Genomic DNA, 20659 nt, shown 5'->3' on the forward strand with positions numbered 1-20659 from the left:
TGACAATGATTTCAAACCAATAAAACAACATGTGACATGGATGTAAATGAATATGCGAACCATATCCAAGATATATCCATGCTAAGCAAAAATTAAAATAATCAAGACATAAAGTAATTCATGATTCAATGAACAAAGCAAAGCTTAGAATAATCCTACGGAATTATAAGCATGGCAAACATTTAACAGAAATTATATGCATGCATAAGATAGCGCGACATGTTACGCAAAAATATCAGATGAGACAACGTACAAATATATAATGAATAAATAAAATAAATACTTATAATAAATCCATTCAATCGCATCTAACTCCTAGAATTTATGGAATAATTAGGAGCAACTCCTAGTCATATAACGAACATACAAATATCATACTAACATAATAGTTCCCGATCAACTACTATGCGTGTTAATAAATTACAAGAACTAATGTGAAACAAAAGTTTAACACACTACTACAATTAGGCATGAATTATATACATGAAACCATAGAAAACTATATTAAAATCTATAGACATGTCTAACACAAGACAATAACAATACAAACAAAATATTATCTACTTGCGACAACAAAAACTACAATCGGTAAACAAATAGACTAAAAATTTATTTGTCATGCAAAAATTATGAGACCAATAGGATGCACTCTTAGGCATATCATAAACATATGAACAATAACATATTAATGCAAAATTTAACCGATGAACAAATCACATTCAAACTTGGCCAAGGATGACTATAACAAAAATATATACTAAACTCCTATTGATGAAACTAGCGATCTAAGTCCACCATGGGGTTACTACGGGCATGAGAAACAAATCACATGTTGAACACAAGATCATCCGAGGAACTAAAAAGTACGCGGACATGCCGATGGAATACGTTCATGCATCGGCGCGAGCAACGGTATAGATAGGATGAACGATCATGTCCACGGGATAGAGTATACGATGGCGAGTACCCGTGCAAAAGGAATTTGATAGAGGCTCACCGTGTCTGACGGAATGGTGCGATGAACTTGGCGAACAGTGTAGACGGACATGTCAAATTGTTCACGTGTGGTCAACGGATCGAATCCTTTCTTCTCTGAATGGAGCTGCAGCATGGAGGAGAATCTTCTGGCGCGAGGGTTCATACGAAGATGATCTGTATCATCGGGATCAACCATCGGTGTCCATGGACCACCATTCTTTGGAGAGAGTTTCTGGAGAGGTAGAGAAAGGGAGAGGGCAGGGGTTGCTAACGTACTGGAAGAGAAGGTGGAGGCACATAATAAGGTGTGTTTAGTTTGGAAACTGATGGAATTATGGGAGTAAGAGGAGGAGGAGAGTCGTTTGGCTATACCTTTCTTCTTCTGTGTATATGCTAACGTACAGAGAAGAGGAAGGAGTAGAGGCGCTAGCTGGTGGGAGAGAAAGGAAGTGGAGAGAAATAGGCAGGGAGGAGGAATTAAAGGAAGGACATCAGTTAACATGCGTGGTGGCTGTTGTCAGTTGTGAACGTGAACCTATAGGAAGGAGAGGAGGTGCTCATTAAGAGAGCTGGGTGTTGACCCAGTTCGGCTAGGTCCAAGTGGGAGAGAAAGAAAAAAATAAGGCCCAAGTGGGAGAGAAAGAAAAATAATAATAAAAGTTGGCCTTTGGGCCATTCATGTTGAGAGAACAGAGAATAGAAAAATAAAGATGTTGTAGAATGAGCTTAGAAAATTTGGCCTAGAGTTTAACAGATGGAAAAGAATTGACTTCTCTTATTGGAAAATATAGAGAACTAATAGAAGCCGAAACAAATATCAAACAATCCAAGAAATCCACGAAAATGCAGACTCACATGTTTAATTGTGTTGAAGACAAAAGATAAAACCCAACTAGAAGAAAAGAACAAAACTCAAAATTTAAGTTCGCATTAGGTCAAATTAAATACTCCAAATTATAAAAGTCCAATTTAAGCTTTGTTAACAAATAAAACAAATGAAATTTCTCACTCTGATTTTTGGAGAACTTTTTCTTAAACATTCGGAGAATCGGGATGTTACAATATGGCACAAGACGGTTTTATTCCCCTCGTTGAAAGAAAGAGCGAAGGCGGGTTTCTGGCGTTTCTTCTTCGGTTAATTTGAGTTGTAGGAAATCCGTATTATTAATAGAGGGTCTGTTTTAAAAAGGTTGAGGCACAGCCCCATATGCACCCACATACCCTTTCTGCATCATGGAGGATCCATCTGTTGATGCTTGGGCAGTTTTTCAGTACGATAGTACCGCTTGGGCGGTACTTCTGCCTACTACTACCGCCCCTACTTCCGCTTGCTTTTGAGGAGTGCACAAGCTTCTGTTGCCCATTTTGTTTTCGTGCTATCTGGACGGTAGTTACAAGGTAGTACCGACTTGGGCGGAACTTTGACTCTGGCACCGCTCCAATACCGCTCGCTCATCTGTATCCCGCGACAATTAGCGGTAGTATTGCTGAGCGCAGACGATAATCCCGTTCCGGCGGCACTACCGCTCTAGTATCCCCACTAATCCCTTGCGTATCTTGTTACTCTTTGGGTGTTTGGATATCCTAGATGGAAGAGGTCACCTTGGAGCCACATTCCATTGTGGTTAAGCTTCGTGGTGGTGTAGGGAGCCTCCAATTAAGTTGTGGAGAGAGCTCTAACCTTGTTTGTAAAGATTCAGTCACCACCTTCAAGGGCACCACTAGTGGAATCATGACACCTTACATTGTGCGAGGGCATGAGTAGAATAGGATGGCCCTAGTGGCTTCTTGGGGAGCATTGTGCCTCCACACCACTCCAACGAAGACGTACCTCCTCCTAAAGGGAGGGAACTTCGGTAACACATCCCCGTCTTCATCGACTCCATTTGTGATTATTCCTAACCTTTACTTTGTGCTAGCTTATATTATGTTTATACCTTGTGCTTGAATGTGTGCTTGTTTGAAAGTGCAACTAACCCCAGGGTGGTTTTGGTAATTAATAACAACATATACATCATTGAACACTAGCCTATTCAAAGACTATTTTAGGAAAGTTCAATGTAGGTATGGTAAGGAAATGTGAATGTCGATCCCTCAAATGAAAAAGAACATGGATTTCCAATAGCTCCAAGACTCTAGATTTTTAGTTAAGTGATGTAAGATCACGCTAAGTCCTCAGGAAAGCCAATATTATTAAGAAGATGAGGTTTTGATCATGAGTCATTTGCTCAAGTGCTTGAAGATATTGCTCCAAAACCCTCAGTCACAATCCAATTTGTCCAAAACCCTAAAGTTATTATCGGTCCCACTGAAACACTTACATCTGGATCCACCAAGGTACATCAGAGCCACTGCCTAAACCTAGAAACTCGGTCTCATCAAGATGACATTCGACCCCACCGAAGTGCGCATGGCAACTCTCTGTAACCCACCGTGTTCATTCCGGAATTATCGAGTGAAACCGATCGGAACTATCGAGATGTGGAAAGTGCTTAAGTCATCACTAATCAGTCCCACCGAGTAGATTCATTCGGTCTCACCGAAGCGTCTGAAGTTCAAACCTTTTACACTAATATGTCCCTCGAGTTTTTGACCCGGTTCCACTGAGTTGTGCATAAAGGTGTGTAACGGCTAGATCTTTCGTGATGGCTATATATACCCCACCCACACCACCTACTCTCAGTGAGAGCAACAAGGATGAATCCACCACTTCCCATATCCATTTTTGAGAGAGAACCACCTAGACTTATGTTGAGATTAGCTCGATTCACATGAACAAGGACGAAGATGGACACTGCAGTTTTACCCAGGTTTGGGCTACCTTGCGATGTAAGACCCTACTCCTGCTTTGTGGTGGATTGGCCTCACGAGGGGCTGAGGATGAACGAGTACAAGGGATGAACACGAGGTTCGGGGGTGAGGGAATGAGTCGACCGAGGTTAGATCCCTTATACGGTGGTGGCTAGCCTATACTTATAATGGCCTCGGTCCTTTTCCCCCAAGGCGTAGGCGGGAAGGGACCCCACAGTGGCCAATTTGAAAGGGGACAAGTAGTACATCTTATCCTGACGAAAGGTAGTCCTCGCATGCAAAGCTTCTGGTTGTGATGCGGCGGTGGGCTTGGAGATGACATCCATCCTGCCGTCCTGGTGGTCTTGGTCTCATTGCACCGGAATGGAAACCTTTGCCAGATTCCTCGGGAACCCACGCCTGCGCTTGCCTCCTTAGAACCAAAGAGGAAACTGCCTCCACTGCGCCCGTTGACGCCCGCTGACGCCCGCCTGCCTTGGCCGTCACGGCTTGCCTCATCACAACCTCATGAGGCCGGGTACCTGCATAGAAATCTCCGCTCCTCGGGAGGCTGCCTGGGGAGAGGCCGCCTCCTCGGGAGGTCTTGGTGTCATCCGCCTCGCGAGGCTTGGCCCCTCGCGAGGGTCTTGTCTTGATGACCTTGTAGATGGGCCGTACCAGGCCGTCGAAGGAGCCATGCCGTGGGCCGCAGGTAGGCTAGTCTGGGTACCCTGGTTCCCAGAACACTGACAGTAGCAGCCTTCCCGACGGCAAGGCGTGCCGGAGAGCAACTAAAGTACAAGACCAAGACTAGGCGACATGAATATAAAGATGACCTCCAAGCTAGACATCAGGAATACAGAAGATCAAGCTTGGCATTCCTGGCAAGACCCTTGTTGGGAAGGTAATGAAGACCCAGCAAGCTCTGAGCCTGGCAAGAATCCCACTACCTTGCCACCGCTCCACCTCATCGATCAGGTTGTCACTTGTCGTTAAAGGTACTAGTAGAAGAAGTATCGAGCATGGATTGATCATTATGAAAAAGCCAAGCATAAAAGTTTTGTATAATTATTTATCTTGAGATCTCATGATTGGGGCATGTATGCATCATGTATTTAATCCTCCCCAAGCTTGAGCGATACTTTCTCCTTCACGAGGCCAAAAATTATATATATAATTCCGATCACGATGAACTAAATGCATATGATAAAACTTTGGTTCAAATCCTATGTTCTACTATCATCCAATACCCTATACCATGTCAATGACTTTACCTCTAAAGATAAAGGGAATATCTTATTCTTAACTCCAACCTCGTATAAACCTATAAGCTTAAACAATCCACAAATTTCATCCACATAGATTAAGTGCATATCAGGATGTACCGTTCCATCTCCTGCATAAGGATTAACTGGTACTTTCTCTAACATACCCGAAGGAATCTCATAATAAATATTTTCAGTAGGTTCATTAGGTTGAGGGGCAACTCTTATTGCTTTCGGTCGAGGTGAAGATACCCAGACAAACCCCTCAAATGATTATTTTCCATAGTGACAAGTGACAGAAAATTTTAGCACGTAATATAAATTTTTCCTTACCAAAGGCGCTTCACTCCTCGGCAACAACGCTAGAAAAGAGTCTTGATGACCCACAAGTATAGGGGATCAATACTAGTCCTTTCGATAAGTAAGAGTGTCAAACCCAACAAGGAGTAGAAGGAAATGATAAGCGGTTTTCAGCAAGGTGTTCTCTGCAAGTACTGAAAGTTATGGTAACAGGTAGTTTGATAGCAAGGTAATTCGTAAAAAGTAACAATAGTAACAAAGGTGCAGCAAGGTGGCCCAATCCTTTTTATAGAAAAGGACAAGCCAGAAAGTTCTCTTATATAAAGAAAGGTGCACTCGAGGACACATCAGAATTGTTGTTTACTCACGTTCATCATGTTTAGTTTTCGTGTTCGCTACTTTGATAATTTAATATGTGGGTGGACCGGTGCTTGGGTGCTGTTTTTACTTGAACAATCTTGGAGCAAAATATTGGCGCATTGTTGCCTTGTTTCATGCTATTATATTATCAATCTTGAATGTTTTATATTCATTTTATAGCAACTTTATATCATTTTTGGGACTAACGTATTAACATAGTGCCCAGTGGAAGTTGCAGTTTTTTGCTTGTTTTTACTTCGTAGAATATTAGTACCAAACGAAGTCCAAATGCCACATAACTTTTTGGAGATTTTTTTTCTGCCTAGAAGATAACTTGGGAGCCAAGGAAGTGCTAGAGGGGAGGCCCATGGGGCCCATAGGCCCCCTCTCCACTGCCGCTTAGCTCTATAAATACCCAAATATTCCAGAATCCCTAGAGAGTTGGGAGATCAGAGTTTCCACTGCCGCATGTTCTAGAACCATGAGATCCAATCTAGAGGCCTTTTCCGGCACCTTGCCGGAGGGGGAAACGATCACGGAGGGGTTCATCATCCTCATTGGTGCTCCTCCGATGATGCGTGAGTAGTTTACCACAGACCTACAGGTCTGTAGGCAGTAGCTAGATGGCTTCTTCTCTCTTTTTGATTTTCAATACATTGTTCTCCTCGGAGATCTATTTGATGTAACCTTTTTGCGGTGTGTTTGTTGGGATCCGATGAATTGTGAGTTTATGATCAGATCTATGAATATTATTTGAGTCTTTGTTGATCTCTTATATGCATGATTGTTATAGCTTCATATTTCTTCTCTGAATCTTTGGTTTGGTTTGGCCAATTAGATTGATTTTTCTTGTCATGGGAAGAGGTGCTTTGTGATTGGTTCGATCTTGCGGTGCTCAATCTCAGTGATAGAAAGAGACATGACATGCATGTATCGTTGCCATTAAGGATGAAAAGATGGGGTCTATTCCTACATGAATAGATCTTGTCTACATCATGTCATCGTTCTTATTGCATTACTCCATTTCTTCATGAACTTAATACACTAGATGCATGCTGGATAGCGGTCGATGTGTGGAGTAACAGTAGTAGATGCAGGCAGGAGTCGGTCTACTAATCTTGGACGTGATGCCTATATACATGATCATTGCCTTGGATATCGTCATAATTATTTGCTTTTCTATCAATTGCCCAACAATAATTTGTTTACCCACCATACGCTATTTTCTCGAGAGAGAAGCCTCTAGTGAAATCTACGTCCCCCGGGTCTATTTTCTATCATATTGCTTTATATATATTTATCCAAAAAAACCCAAAAACCTTGCTGCACCTTTTATTTATTTATTTTATTTTGTGTTTCTATCAGATCTATTTATCCAATCTTATACTATTTAATATATCTCAATACCGAGGAGGGGTTGACAACCCCTCTTACGCGTTGGGTTGCAAGTTTTTGTTATTTGTGTGAAGGTACTGCTTGCATAGTTTGGTGGATCCTCCTACTGGATTAATACCTTGGTTTCATAACTGAGGGAAATACTTACCGTTGCTGTGCTGCATCATCCTCTCCTCCTCGGGGAAAATACCAACGCAAATACAAGCAATTACTGACGGGACCGCATGCTCCCGCCTTCCATGGCAGGTTGTGCCTCCGTGCACACATCACCGCCCACATACCTTAAACCTTTAACAACGATGTCATCCCCATCCCACACCAGAACTAGTCAACCCCCGTACTCCTCTCTGCGTGTAACTACACTACCACATCTTTCCTGGCTCCTGTTCGTTGCCGTCTGAGGCCTCGCTGTCATCCTTCGCCTTGGTCTTCTCGCCGCGGCGCTGCCATTTAGCATCAACATGGTAAACAAACAAGAGGAATCGAGAGATGACTATATGTGGAGAGGATGATAGTAGGGACCCACCATGTGACCGTACGTAAACAAGTGTCTCCTTGTTACAAGCAAAAAATGTTTCCTTCTAATGATTTACTGACATCTGGGTGTTGGGGAACGTAGTAATTTCAAAAATTTCCTACGCACACGCAAGATCATGGTGATGCATAGAAACGAGAGGATAGAGTGTTGTCCACATACCCTCGTAGACCGAAAGCGTAAGCGTTAGCACAACGCGGTTGATGTAGTCGTACGTCTTCACGATCCGACCGATCAAGTACCGAACGCACGGCACCTCCGAGTTCTGCACACGTTCAACTCAATGACGTCCCTTGAACTCCGATCCAGCCGAGCTTTGAGGGAGAGTTCCGTCAGCATGACGGCATGGTGACGATGATGATGTTCTACCGACGTAGGGCTTCGCCTAAGCACCGCTACAATATGACCAAGGTGGATTATGGTGGAGGGGGCACCGCACACGGCTAAGAGATCCAAGGGATCAATTGTTGTTTTTTGGGGTGCCCCCTACCCCGTATATAAAGGAGTGGAGGAGGGGGAGGGCCGGCCCTCTCTATGGCGCGCCCTAGGGGAGTCCTACTCCCACCGGGAGTAGGATTCCCCCTTTCCTAGTAGAACTAGGAGCCCTTCCAAGTAGTAGGAGTAGGAGGGAAGGAAAGGGAAGGGAAAAGGAGAAGGAAGGAAGGGCCCCCCTCCCTAGTCCAATTTGGACCAGCCCATGGGGAGGGGTGCGGCCACCCTTTGAGGCCTTTCTCTCCTTTCCCGTATGGCCCATTAAGGCCCAATACGAATTCCCGTAACTCCCCCGTACTCCCGAAAATACCCGAATCACTCGGAACCTTTCCGATGTCCGAATATAGTCGTCCAATATATCGATCTTTACGTCTCGACCATTTCGAGAGTCCTCATCATGTCCCGGATCTCATCCAGGACTCCGAGCTCCTTCGGTACATCAAAACACATAAACTCATAATATAACCGTCATCGAACTTTAAGCGTGCGGACCCTACGGGTTCGAGAACTATGTAGACATGACCGAGACACGTCTCCGGTCAATAACCAATAGCGGAACCTGGATGCTCATATTGACTCCTACATATTCTACGAAGATCTTTATCGGTCAAACCGCATAACATCATACGTTGTTCCCGTTGTCATCAGTATGTTACTTGCCCGAGATTCGATCGTCGGTATCTCAATACCTAGTTCAATCTCGTTACCGGCAAGTCTCTTTACTCGTTCCGTAATACATCATCCCACAACTAACTCATTGGTTGCAATGCTTGCAAGGCTTTAAGTGATGTGCATTACGGAGAGGGCCCAGAGATACCTCTCCGACAATCGGAGTGACAAATCCTAATCTCGAAATACGCCAACCCAACAAGTACCTTTGGAGACACCTGTAGAGCACCTTTATAATCACCCAGTTACGTTGTGACGTTTGGTGGCACACAAAGTGTTCCTCCGGTAAACGGGAGTTGCATAATCTCATAGTCATAGGAACATGTATTAGTCATGAAGAAAGCAATAGCAACAAACTAAATGATCAAGTGCTATGCTAACGGAATGGGTCAAGTCAATCACATCATTCTCTAATGATGTGACCCCATTAATCAAATGACAACTCATGTCTATGCCTAGGAAACTTAACCATCCTTGATTCAACGAGCTAGTCAAGTAGAGGCATACTAGTGACACTCTGTTTGTCTATGTATTCACACATGTATTATGTTTTTGGTTAATAGAATTCTAGCATGAATAATAAACATTTATCATGAAATAAGGAAATAAATAATAACTTTATTATTGCCTCTAGGGCATATTTCCTTCAGTCTCCCACTTGCACTAGAGTCAATAATCTAGTTCACATCGCCATGTGATTTAACATCAATAGTTCACATCACTATGTGATTAACACCCATAGTTCACATCGTCATGTGACCAACACCCAAAGGGTTTATTAGATTCAATAATCTAGTTCACATCGCTATGTGATTAACGCCCAAAGAGTACTAAGGTGTGATCATGTTTTGTTTGTGAGAGAAGTTTAGTCAACGGGTCTGCCACATTCAGATCCGTAAGTATTTTGCAAATTTCTATGTCAACAATGCTCTGCACTAAGCTACTCTAGCTAATTGCTCCCACTTTTAATATGTATCCAGATTGAGACTTTGAGTCATCTAGATCAGTGTCAAAACTTGCATCGACGTAACCTTTTACGACGAACCTTTTGTCACCTCCATAATCGAGAAAACATATCCTTATTCCACTAAGGATAATTTTGACCAATGTCTAGTGAACTAATCCTAGATCACTATTGTACTCCCTTGCCAAACTTAGGGTAGGGTATACAATAGGTCTGGTACACAGCATGGCATACTTTATAGAACCTATGGCCGAGGCATAGGGAATGACTTTCATTCTCTCTCTATCTTCTGCCGTGGTCGGGTTTTGAGTCTTACTCAACTTCACACCTTGTAACACATGCAAGAACTCCTTCTTTGACTGTTCCATTTTGAACTACTTCAAAATCTTGTCAAGGTATATACTCATTGAAAAACTTATCAAGCGTCTTGATCTATCTCTATAGATCTTGATGCTCAATGTGTAAGCAGCTTCACTGAGGTCTTTCTTTGAAAAACTCCCTTCAAACATTTCTTTATGCTTTGCAGAATAAATCTACATTATCTCCGATCAACAATATGTCATACACATATACTCATCAGAAATGCTGTAGTGCTCCCACTCACTTTCTTGTAAATACAAGCTTCACCGCAAGTATGTATAAAACTATATGCTTTGATCAACTTATCAAAGTGTTTATTCCAACTCCGAGAGGCTTGCACCAGTCCATAAATGGACCGCTAGAGCTTGCACACTTTGTTAGCTCCCTTTGGATCGACAAAACCTTCCGGTTGCATCATATACAACTCTTCTTCTAGAAATCCATTCAGGAATGCAGTTTTGACATCCATCTGCCAAATTTCATAATCATAAAAAGTGGTAATTGCTAACATGATTCGGACAGACTTAAGCATAGATACGAGTGAGAAACTCTCATCGTAGTCAACACTTTGAACTTGTCGAAAACCTTTTTGCGACAATTCTAGCTTTGTAGATGGTAACACTACTATCAGCGTCCGTCTTCCTCTTGAAGATCCATTTAATCTCAATGGCTCGCCGATCATTGGGCAAGTCAATCAAAGTCCATACTTTGCTCTTATACATGGATCTCATCTCAGATTTCATGGCCTCAAGCCATTTCGCGGAATCTAGGCTCATCATCGATTCCTCATAGTTCGTAGGTTCGTTATGGTCAAGTAACATGACCTCTAGAACAGGATTACCGTACCACTCTGGTGCGGATCTCACTCTGGTTTACCTATGAGGTTCGGTAGTAACTTGATCTGAAGTTACATGATCATCATCATTAGCTTCCTCACTAATTGGTGTAGTAGTCACAGGAACAGATTTCTGTGATGAACTACTTTCCAATAAGGGAGCAGGTACAGTTACCTCATCAAGTTCTACTTTCCTCCCACTCACTTCTTTCGAGAGAAACTCCTTCTCTAGAAAGGATCCATTCTCAGCAATGAATAACTTGCCTTCGGATCTGTGATAGAAGGTGTACCCAACATTTTATTTTGGGTATCCTATGAAGATTTACTTCTCCGATTTGGGTTTGAGCTTATCATGTTGAAACCTTTTCACATAAGCATCGCAGTCCCAAACTTTAAGAAACGACAGCTTAGGTTTCTCGCCAAACCACAGTTCATACGGTGTCGTCTCAACGGATTTAGATGGTGCCCTATTTAACGTGAATGTAGATGTCTTTAATGCATAACCCCAAAACGATAGTGGTAATCGGTAAGAGACATCATAGATCGCACCATATCTAATAAAGCACGGTTACAACGTTCGGACACACCATTACACTGTGGTGTTCCAGGTGGCGTGAGTAGTGAAACTATTTCACATTGTTTTAACTAAAGGCCAAACTCGTAACTCAAATATTTTACTTCTGCGATCATATCGTAGAAACTTTATTTTTGTTACGATGATTCTCCACTTCACTCTAAAATTCTTTGAACTTTTCAAATATTTCAGACTTGTGTTTCATGAAGTAGATATACTCATATCTGCTCAAATCATCTGTGAAGATCAAAAAATAATGATACCTGCCGCGAGCCTCAATATTCATCAGACCACATACATCAATATGTATGATTTCCAACAAATCTGTTGCTCGCTCCATTGTTCCGGAGAACGGAGTCTTAGTCATCTTGCCCATGAGGCATGGTTCGCAAGCTTCAACTGATTCATAATCAAGTGATTCCAAAAGCCCATCAGCATGGATTTTCTTCATGCGCTTTACACCAATATGACCTAAACGTCAGTGCCACAAATAAGTTGCAATATCATTATTAACTTTGCATCTTTTGGCTTCAATATTATGGAAATGTGTATCACCACGATCGAGATCCAGCAAAACATTTTCATTGGGTGTATGACCATAGAAGGTTTTATTCATGTAAACAGAACAACAATTATTCTCTAACTTACATGAATAACTGTATTGCAATAAACATGATCCAATCATATTTATGCTCAACGCAAACACCAAATAACATTTATTTAGGTTCAACACTAATCCCGAAAGTATAGGGAGTGTGCGATGATGATCATATCAATCTTGGAACCACTTCCAACACACGTCGTCACTTCACCCTTAACTAGTCTCTGTTTATTTTGCAACTCCCATTTCGAGTTACTACTCTTAGCAACCGAACCAATATCAAATACCGAGGGGTTGCTATAAACACTAGTAAAGTACACATCAATAACATGTATATCAAATATACCTATGTTCACTTTGCCATCCTTCTTATCCGCCAATTACTTGGGGTAGTTCCGCTTCCAATGACCAGTCTCTTTGCAGTAGAAGCACTCAGTTTCAGGCTTAGGTCCAGACTTGGGTTTTTTCACTTGAGCAGCAACTTGTTTGCCGTTCTTCTTGAAGTTACCCTTTCTTCCCTTTGTCCCTTTACTTGAAACTAGTGGTTTTACCATCAACACTTGACGCTTTCCTTGATTTCTACCTTCGTCGATTTCAGCATCACGAAGAGCTTGGGAATCGTTTCCGTTATCCCTTGCATATTATCGTTCATAACGAAGTTCTACTAACTTGGTGATGGTGACTAGAGAATTCTGTCAATCACTATTTTATCTGGAAGATTAACTCCCACTTGATTCAAGCGATTGTAGTACCCAGACAATCTGAGCACATGCTCACTGCTTGAGCTATTCTCCTCCATCTTTTAGCTATAGAACTTGTTGGAGACTTCATATCTCTCAACTCGGGTATTTACTTGAAATATTAACTTCAACTCCTGGAACATCTCATATGGTCCATGACGTTCAAAACGTCTTTGAAATCCCGATTCTAAGCTGTTAAGCATGGTGCACTAAACTATCAAGTAGTCATCATATTGAGCTAGCCAAACATTCATAACGTCTGCATCTACTCCTGCAATAGGTCAGTCACCTAGAGGTGCATTAAGGACATAATTCTTCTGTGCAGCAATGAGGATAAACCTCAGATCACGGATCCAATCCGCATCATTGCTACTAACATCTTTCAACTTAGTTTTCTCTAGGAACATATCAAAAATAAAACAGGGGAGCTAAACGCGAGCTATTGATCTATAACATAGATATGCTAATACTACCAAGACTAAGTTCATGATAAATTTAAGTTCAATTAATCATATTACTTAAGAACTCCCACTTAGAAAGACATCCATCTAATCTTCTAAGTGATCACGTGATCCAAATCAACTAAACCATAACCGATCATCACATGAAATGGAGTAGTTTTCAATGGTGAACATCACTATGTTGATCATATCTACTATATGATTCATGCTCGACCTTTCGGCCTTAGTGTTCCGAGGCCATATCTGCATATGCTAGGCTCGTCAAGTTTAACCTGAGTATTCTGCGTGTGCAAAACTAGCTTGCACCCGTTGTAGATGGACGTAGAGCTTATCACACCCGATCATCACGTGGTGTCTGGGCACGACGAACTTTGGCAACGGTGCATACTCAGGGAGAACACTTTTATCTTGAAATTTAGTGAGAGATCATCTTATAATGCTACCGTCAATCAAAGCAAGATAAGATGCATAAAAGATAAACATCACATGCAATCAAAATATGTGAAATGATATGGCCATCATCATCTTGTGCCTTTGATCTCCATCTCCAAAACATCGTCATGATTTCCATCATCACCGGCATGACACCATGATCTCCATCATCTTGATCTATATCAATGTGTCGTCACATGGCCGTCTCGCCAACTATTGCTCTTGCAACTATTGCTATCGCATAGCGATAAAGTAAAGCAATTATTTGGCGCTTGCATCTTATGCAATAAAGAGACAACCATAAGGCTTCTGCCAGTTGACGATAACTTCAACAAAACATGATCATCTTATACAACAACTTATATCTCATCACGTCTTGACCATATCACATCATAACATGCCCTGAAAAAACAAGTTAGACATCCTCTACTTTGTTGTTGCAAGTTTTTACGTGGCTGCTATGGGCTAAGCAAGAACCGTTTTTACCTGCGCATTAAAACCACAACGATAGTTTGTCAAGTTAGTGATGTTTTAACCTTCTCAAGGACCGGGCATAGCCACACTCGGTTCAACTAAAGTTGGAGAAACTGACACCCACTAGTCACCTGTGTGCATAGCACGGCGGTAAAACCAGTCTCGCATAAGCGTACGCGTAATGTCGGTCCGGGCCGCTTCATCCAACAATACCACCGAACCAAAGTGTGACATGCTGGTAAGCAGTATGACTTATATCGCCCACAACTCACTTGTGTTCTACTCGTGCATATTACATCGACGCATAAAACCTGGCTCTGATACCACTGTTGGGGAACGTAGTAATTTCAAAAATTTCCTACGCACACGCAAGATCATGGTGATGCATAGCAACAAGAGGATAGAGTGTTGTCCACGTACCCTCGTAGACCGAAAGCGGAAGCTTTAGCACAACGCGGTTGATGTAGTCGTACGTCTTCACGATCCGACCGATCAAGTACCAAATGCACGACACCTCCGAGTTCTGCACACGTTCAACTCAATGACGTCCCTCAAACTCCGATCCAGCCGAGCTTTGAGGGAGAGTTCCGTCAGCACGATGACGTGGTGATGATGATGATGTTCTATCGACGCAGGGCTTCGCCTAAGCACCGCTACGATATGACCGAGGTGGATTATGATGGAGGGGGCACCGCACACGGCTAAGAGATCCAAGAGATCAATTGTTGTTTTTTTGGGGTGCCCCTGCCCCCGTATATAAAGGAGTGGAGGAGGGGGAGGGCCGACCCTCTCTATGGCGTGCCCTAGGGGAGTCCTACTCCCACCGGGAGTAGGATTCCCCCTTTCCTAGTAGAACTAGGAGCCCTTCCAAGTAATAGGAGTAGGAGGGAAGGAAAGGGAAGGGAAAAGGAGAAGGAAGGAAGCCCCCCCTCCCTAGTCCAATTCGGACCAGCCCATGGGGAGGGGTGCGGCCACCCTTTGAAGCCTTTCTCTCCTTTCCCGTATGGCCCATTAAGGCCCAATACGAATTCCCGTAACTCCCCGGTACTCCCGAAAATATCCGAATCACTCGGAACCTTTCCGATGTCCGAATATAGTCGTCCAATATATTGATCTTTACGTCTCGACCATTTCGAGACTCCTCGTCATGTCCACGATCTCATCCGGGACTCCGAACTCCTTCGGTACATCAAAACACATAAACTCATAATATAACCGTCATCGAACTTTAAGCATGCGGACCCTACGGGTTCGAGAACTATGTAGACATGACCGAGACACGTCTCCGGTCAATAACCAATAGTGGAACCTGGATGCTCATATTGACTCCTACATATTCTACGAAGATCTTTATCGGTCAAACCGCATAACAACATACGTTGTTCCCTTTGTCATCGGTATGTTACTTTCCCGAGATTCGATCGTTGGTATCTCAATACCTAGTTCAATCTCGTTACCGGCAAGTCTCTTTACTCGTTCCGTAATACATCATCCCGCAACTAACTCATTAGTTGCAATGCTTGCAAGGCTTTAAGTGATGTGCATTACCTAGAGGTCCCAGAGATACCTCTCCGACAATCGGAGTGACAAATCCTAATCTCGAAATACGCCAACCCAACAAGTACCTTCGGAGACACCTGTAGAGCACCTTTATAATCACCCAGTTACGTTGTGACGTTTGATAGCACACAAAGTGTTCCTCCGGTAAACGGGAGTTGCATAATCTCATAGTCATAGGAACATGTATAAGTCATGAAGAAAGCAATAGCAACAAACTAAATGATCAAGTGCTATGCTAACGGAATGGGTCAAGTCAATCACATCATTCTCTACTGATGTGACCCCGTTAATCAAATGACAACTCATGTCTATGGCTAGGAAACTTAACCATCTTTGATTCAACGAGCTAGTCAAGTAGAGGCATACTAGTGACACTCTGTTTATCTATGTATTCACACATGTATTATGTTCCCGGTTAATACAATTCTAGCATGAATAATAAACATTTATCATGAAATAAGGAAATAAATAATAACTTTATTATTGCCTCGAGGGCATATTTCCTTCATTGGGACCCACGGTATCATTAACGTATAGTCAATAAATGAGAGAATTGCACAAGGAGCGGCTGACACCTGGGACCTAGCAGCTCAAGCGGTTTTTTTATTGTTGAGACGGAGCAAGGTATCTACTAGGCTATGTGTGGGTTGTGGCCCGTCTAGCCCAGGATTTTCTTGTTTGTTTACAACATAACTAGCCCAACTGTTGTTATTCTAACCCCTCAAAAAAGTTGTTTTCTTTCTTTGTGAAAATGGCTAGCCCAGTTTTTTTGAAGAATACCCAACCCCGGCCAACTTGTTTTTCTCCACCCTGTTGGGCTGCAAATCTTTCAAGAGGGCTGTCAATCTTAAAAGTAATACAAAATGGGTGGTTAATATTAAAAAACATAGGAAATTGGCAATTACTTTCAAATTTATGATTTTTCGGCTTTTAAGATTTCAAATTTCTTTGGATTTTAACCCAATTTAAATTTATTTTGAATTTGGCTCGACATTTCAGGATTAAAAATAGTTTGGACCCCACTGAAATATGCAAAATTTCATTGAAAATTTTAACCATGTCCTGGCCAACAAAAAGAAAATGGGCCGCAATTGTCGCGGGAAACCACGGCCACCTATGGGGCCATCAGCCCCTTGTGGTTCGGCAGGGGGGATGAGCACATTGCACAAAGAGCGGAGAACGTAGCACAAAACGACAGAGATCACACGGGCAATTTTACCCAGGTTTGGGCCGCCGTGAGGCGTAAAACCCTACTCCTGCTTTGGTGGATTGATGGTGGACTAGGGTGGAAACACATTGCTCTAGCCCGACAGGGTTGCCTCGGGGAGAGAGCGGCTACGCGCGTATGAGTGTACAAGGGTCCGAATCCTTTCTATGGTTGCCACGACCCCCCTTCATAGATCAAGGGGTCACCACAGTGGAAAATCAGTCATTGTGCAATGATTAGATAGCAAACAATGCTATCATACCTAACTCCGCACACAGGGTAGAGCACATTAAATGCGTCACTTAGTGTCACATCAGGCACGCCCGACAAGCCTTGCCAGGCTGTTCGGCCACCTTCTAGTCTGTCTGCTTGACACGTTTCTGGAGGGGTGTCACTTGGAGGCGATTTCCTTCGGAAGTAGCTGCCATGTGTCAGGAAACAACCACTTAGTCACTCGGGGGCTTGACACCGCACCGATTGATGACTTGCGTCGCTGTGAGGTGGAGCGGTGGAGCCTTGGCGGGGTAGTTCGCCCTTGGTATCCTCGGCAAGCCTGCCGAGACAGTCTTGAGACTTGTCTTTGAATCAACCTCGACCTCGCCAGGCTCGCCTGCCCGACAAGGGAGGCTTTCTCTTAGTGATATCTTGTTTCCGTTGGCTCGACTTGGTATTCTTAATCCGCTCTCTGACTCCTCAAAGAGCTATCTTCTCAACTTGGTCTCGTCTTCGGATGTCGGAATCTTGCTCTTAGGCCTGTGCACGGTCTGGGCAACAGAACCAGGGTTTGTTGCACCGACAGGAGCCCCCAGGCCTGGCCCGAACGCGTTGCCGGGTGTCGTCGGGGTAGGCCCTATCCAATGCACAACCAAGAGTGTAGTAGTTGCTTGTCCTTTGAGATCTTCTTTGCTTATTCATTAACCTGAGCCTAGGCCAGTTTCCGGTTCTCCCGCGCGTCGCATGACACCAACTGTAGTGGGGCTGCCCTTGTAATGGCCCGTGAATGACTTTAATGCACGGGCGAGTAACTGCCAATTCACTCTTCCCACCACACTCTTATCCTTGGCCACATATGTTGAATGCATTGAGTGGGGTAGGTAATGGAGGCGCATGGTGTGGGAGGGCTTCAAGGCAGGGGCCCAACCTTCTTGGATAGGTGGAGGAGGATGGTGGTTACCCGCTGAAGGATCGGCTCCCAGCCCCAGTCCGTCTATAAAAGAGGGGGTGGGGGAGGAGTGGGAGTGTTCATCCACACACCTCTCCATCTCCATTCCCTGCTTTCTTCTGGTTATGCTGAAAGGGAGAGCCCCGGGCCCTAGCTTGGGGTTGATGATGTCGAATGTTCATGCTGATGCTCGGGGAGAAGAAGGGTGAGGTCACGCCTTTGCTGGCATAGGACCTGTGGGAGTCCTGGATTAGGGGGTCTCCGGACAGCCGGACTATCTCCATTGGCCGGACTGTTAGACTATGAAGATACAAGATTGAAGACTTTGTCTCGTGTCCGGATGGGACTCTACTTGGCGTGGAAGGCAAGCTAGGCAATACGGATATGTGTATCTCCTCCTTTGTAACCGACCTTGTGTAACCCTAACCTCTCTGGTGTCTATATAAACCGGAGGATTTTAGTCCGTAGGACAACATACAATCATACCATAGGCTAGCTTCTAGGTTTTAGCCTCTCCGATCTCGTGGTAGATCTACTCTTGTACTACCCATATCATCAATATTAATCAAGCAGGACGTAGGGTTTTACCTCCATCAAGAGGGCCCGAACCTGGGTAAAACATTGTGTCCCCTGCCTCCTGTTACCATCCGCCTTAGACGCACAGTTCGGGACCCCCTACCCGAGATCCGTCGGTTTGACACCGACATTGGTGCTTTCATTAAGAGTTCCTCTGTGTCATCGCCGTTAGGCTTGATGGCTCCTACTATCATCGATAGCGATGCAGTCGAGGGTGAGACTTTTCTCCCTGGACAGATCTTCGTGTTCGGCGGCTTTGCACTGCGGGCCAATTCGCTTGGCCATCTAGAGCAGATTGAAAGTTACGCCCCTAGCCACCAGGTCAGGTTTGGAAGCTTAAACTACACGGCCGATATCCGTGGAGACTTGATCTGCGACGGATTCGAGCCTCTGCCTTGTGCGTCACGCGGTCACGATGAGTACGATTTAGCTCTACCATCGGACAGTGTTCAGGAGATCGCACAGGCAGCCGCTCCTACCCTCAATTCGGAGCCAGTTGCGCCGTCCATGGACGGGTGGATGGACCCCGCCATGGACGCCTTACCCTCAGTGGAGATCGAGCCAAACATCAACCTTACCTTGCATGAGAGCCGTGTTGTTAAACTGCCGGATACTTCTGCGGCCACGGACTCCGAACCGCCTGCGCCCGCTCTGATCGAATCCGGTTGTGCGCCAATCATGGAGTTTACCTCCCCGGATATCTTTCAACACTCGCCCTTCGGTGATATACTGACTTCATTAAAGTCTCTCGCCTTGTCAGGAGAATCCTAGCCAAACTATGCCCGGCAGGATTGGGATGCGGATGACGAAGAAATTCGCCGCCCACCCACCACCCACTTAATAGCCACTGTCGATGACTTAACCGATATGCTCGACTCCGACTCCGAAGACATCAACGGTATGGACGACGATGCCGGAGATGAACAGGAACCACTGCCCCCAAGGCACTGGACGCCCACTTCACCACATGACGTATACATGGTGGACACACCAAAGGAAAACGACAACGAGGAACAGAAGGACGCAACGAAGGGTTGTTCCCTCGAGAAGCAGTCGAAATAGCGGCGTAAGCGCCACCCCAAATCCCGCCTCGGTAGAAACAACAATCTTACAGACCCAACATTAGAGCAGGGGGAACCATTGCCGGACCACGGCAACATGGAGAATCAAGCCGAACAACCCGACTCTGTCAAAGATCATAGTCCAGATGATGTCACACCGGACAGACACCCGGAGCAACAGAATGCCCATCAAAGGCTCGTTGCCACCACGAGGAGTCTAAAAAAGCAGAAGCAAAGGCTCAAGGCTGCGCAAGACACACTCCAAATTAGATGGAACAAAGTACTCAACACAGCAGCGAAGTACGGCGGTAATCGCCCCACCAAGAGCTACCCGAAGCGGAAGTTGCTACCTGAATTCGATGAGGAGGCCTTAGATCCCCCACAACCAAAAATCAAAACAGCCATCTGGCCAGATAAGAGACCTCACATCCAACATAGCACGGAAAACAACGCCGCACATAAGCCAATACGCGATCCACGCGAGGACTCGCACCAAAAGGACGGCACAACCAGATCCATCTATGGACCACGTAAGCGCGCTCCAGCATACAACGCAACACAACAAACATCCGAAGAACGCGGTACACCCGGATACAGGGGTGCCGCACACCCCCTAGGTTTCACCGATGAGGTGCTGGATCATGAATATCCATAGGGATTCAAACCCATAAATATAGAGGCATACGACGGAACAACAAACCCTGGTGTCTGGATTGAGGATTATATCCTCCATATCCATATGGCTAGAGAGATGACCTCCACGCCATTAAGTATTTACCCCTCAAACTCAAAGGGCCAGCTCGGCACTGGATTAAGAGCCTCCCCGAAAGTTCCATTGGAAGACGGGAAGAGCTCGAAGATGCTTTTC

Source organism: Triticum dicoccoides, chromosome 5A, assembly GCF_002162155.2.
Source record: "Triticum dicoccoides isolate Atlit2015 ecotype Zavitan chromosome 5A, WEW_v2.0, whole genome shotgun sequence".
Taxonomy (NCBI): domain Eukaryota; kingdom Viridiplantae; phylum Streptophyta; class Magnoliopsida; order Poales; family Poaceae; genus Triticum; species Triticum dicoccoides.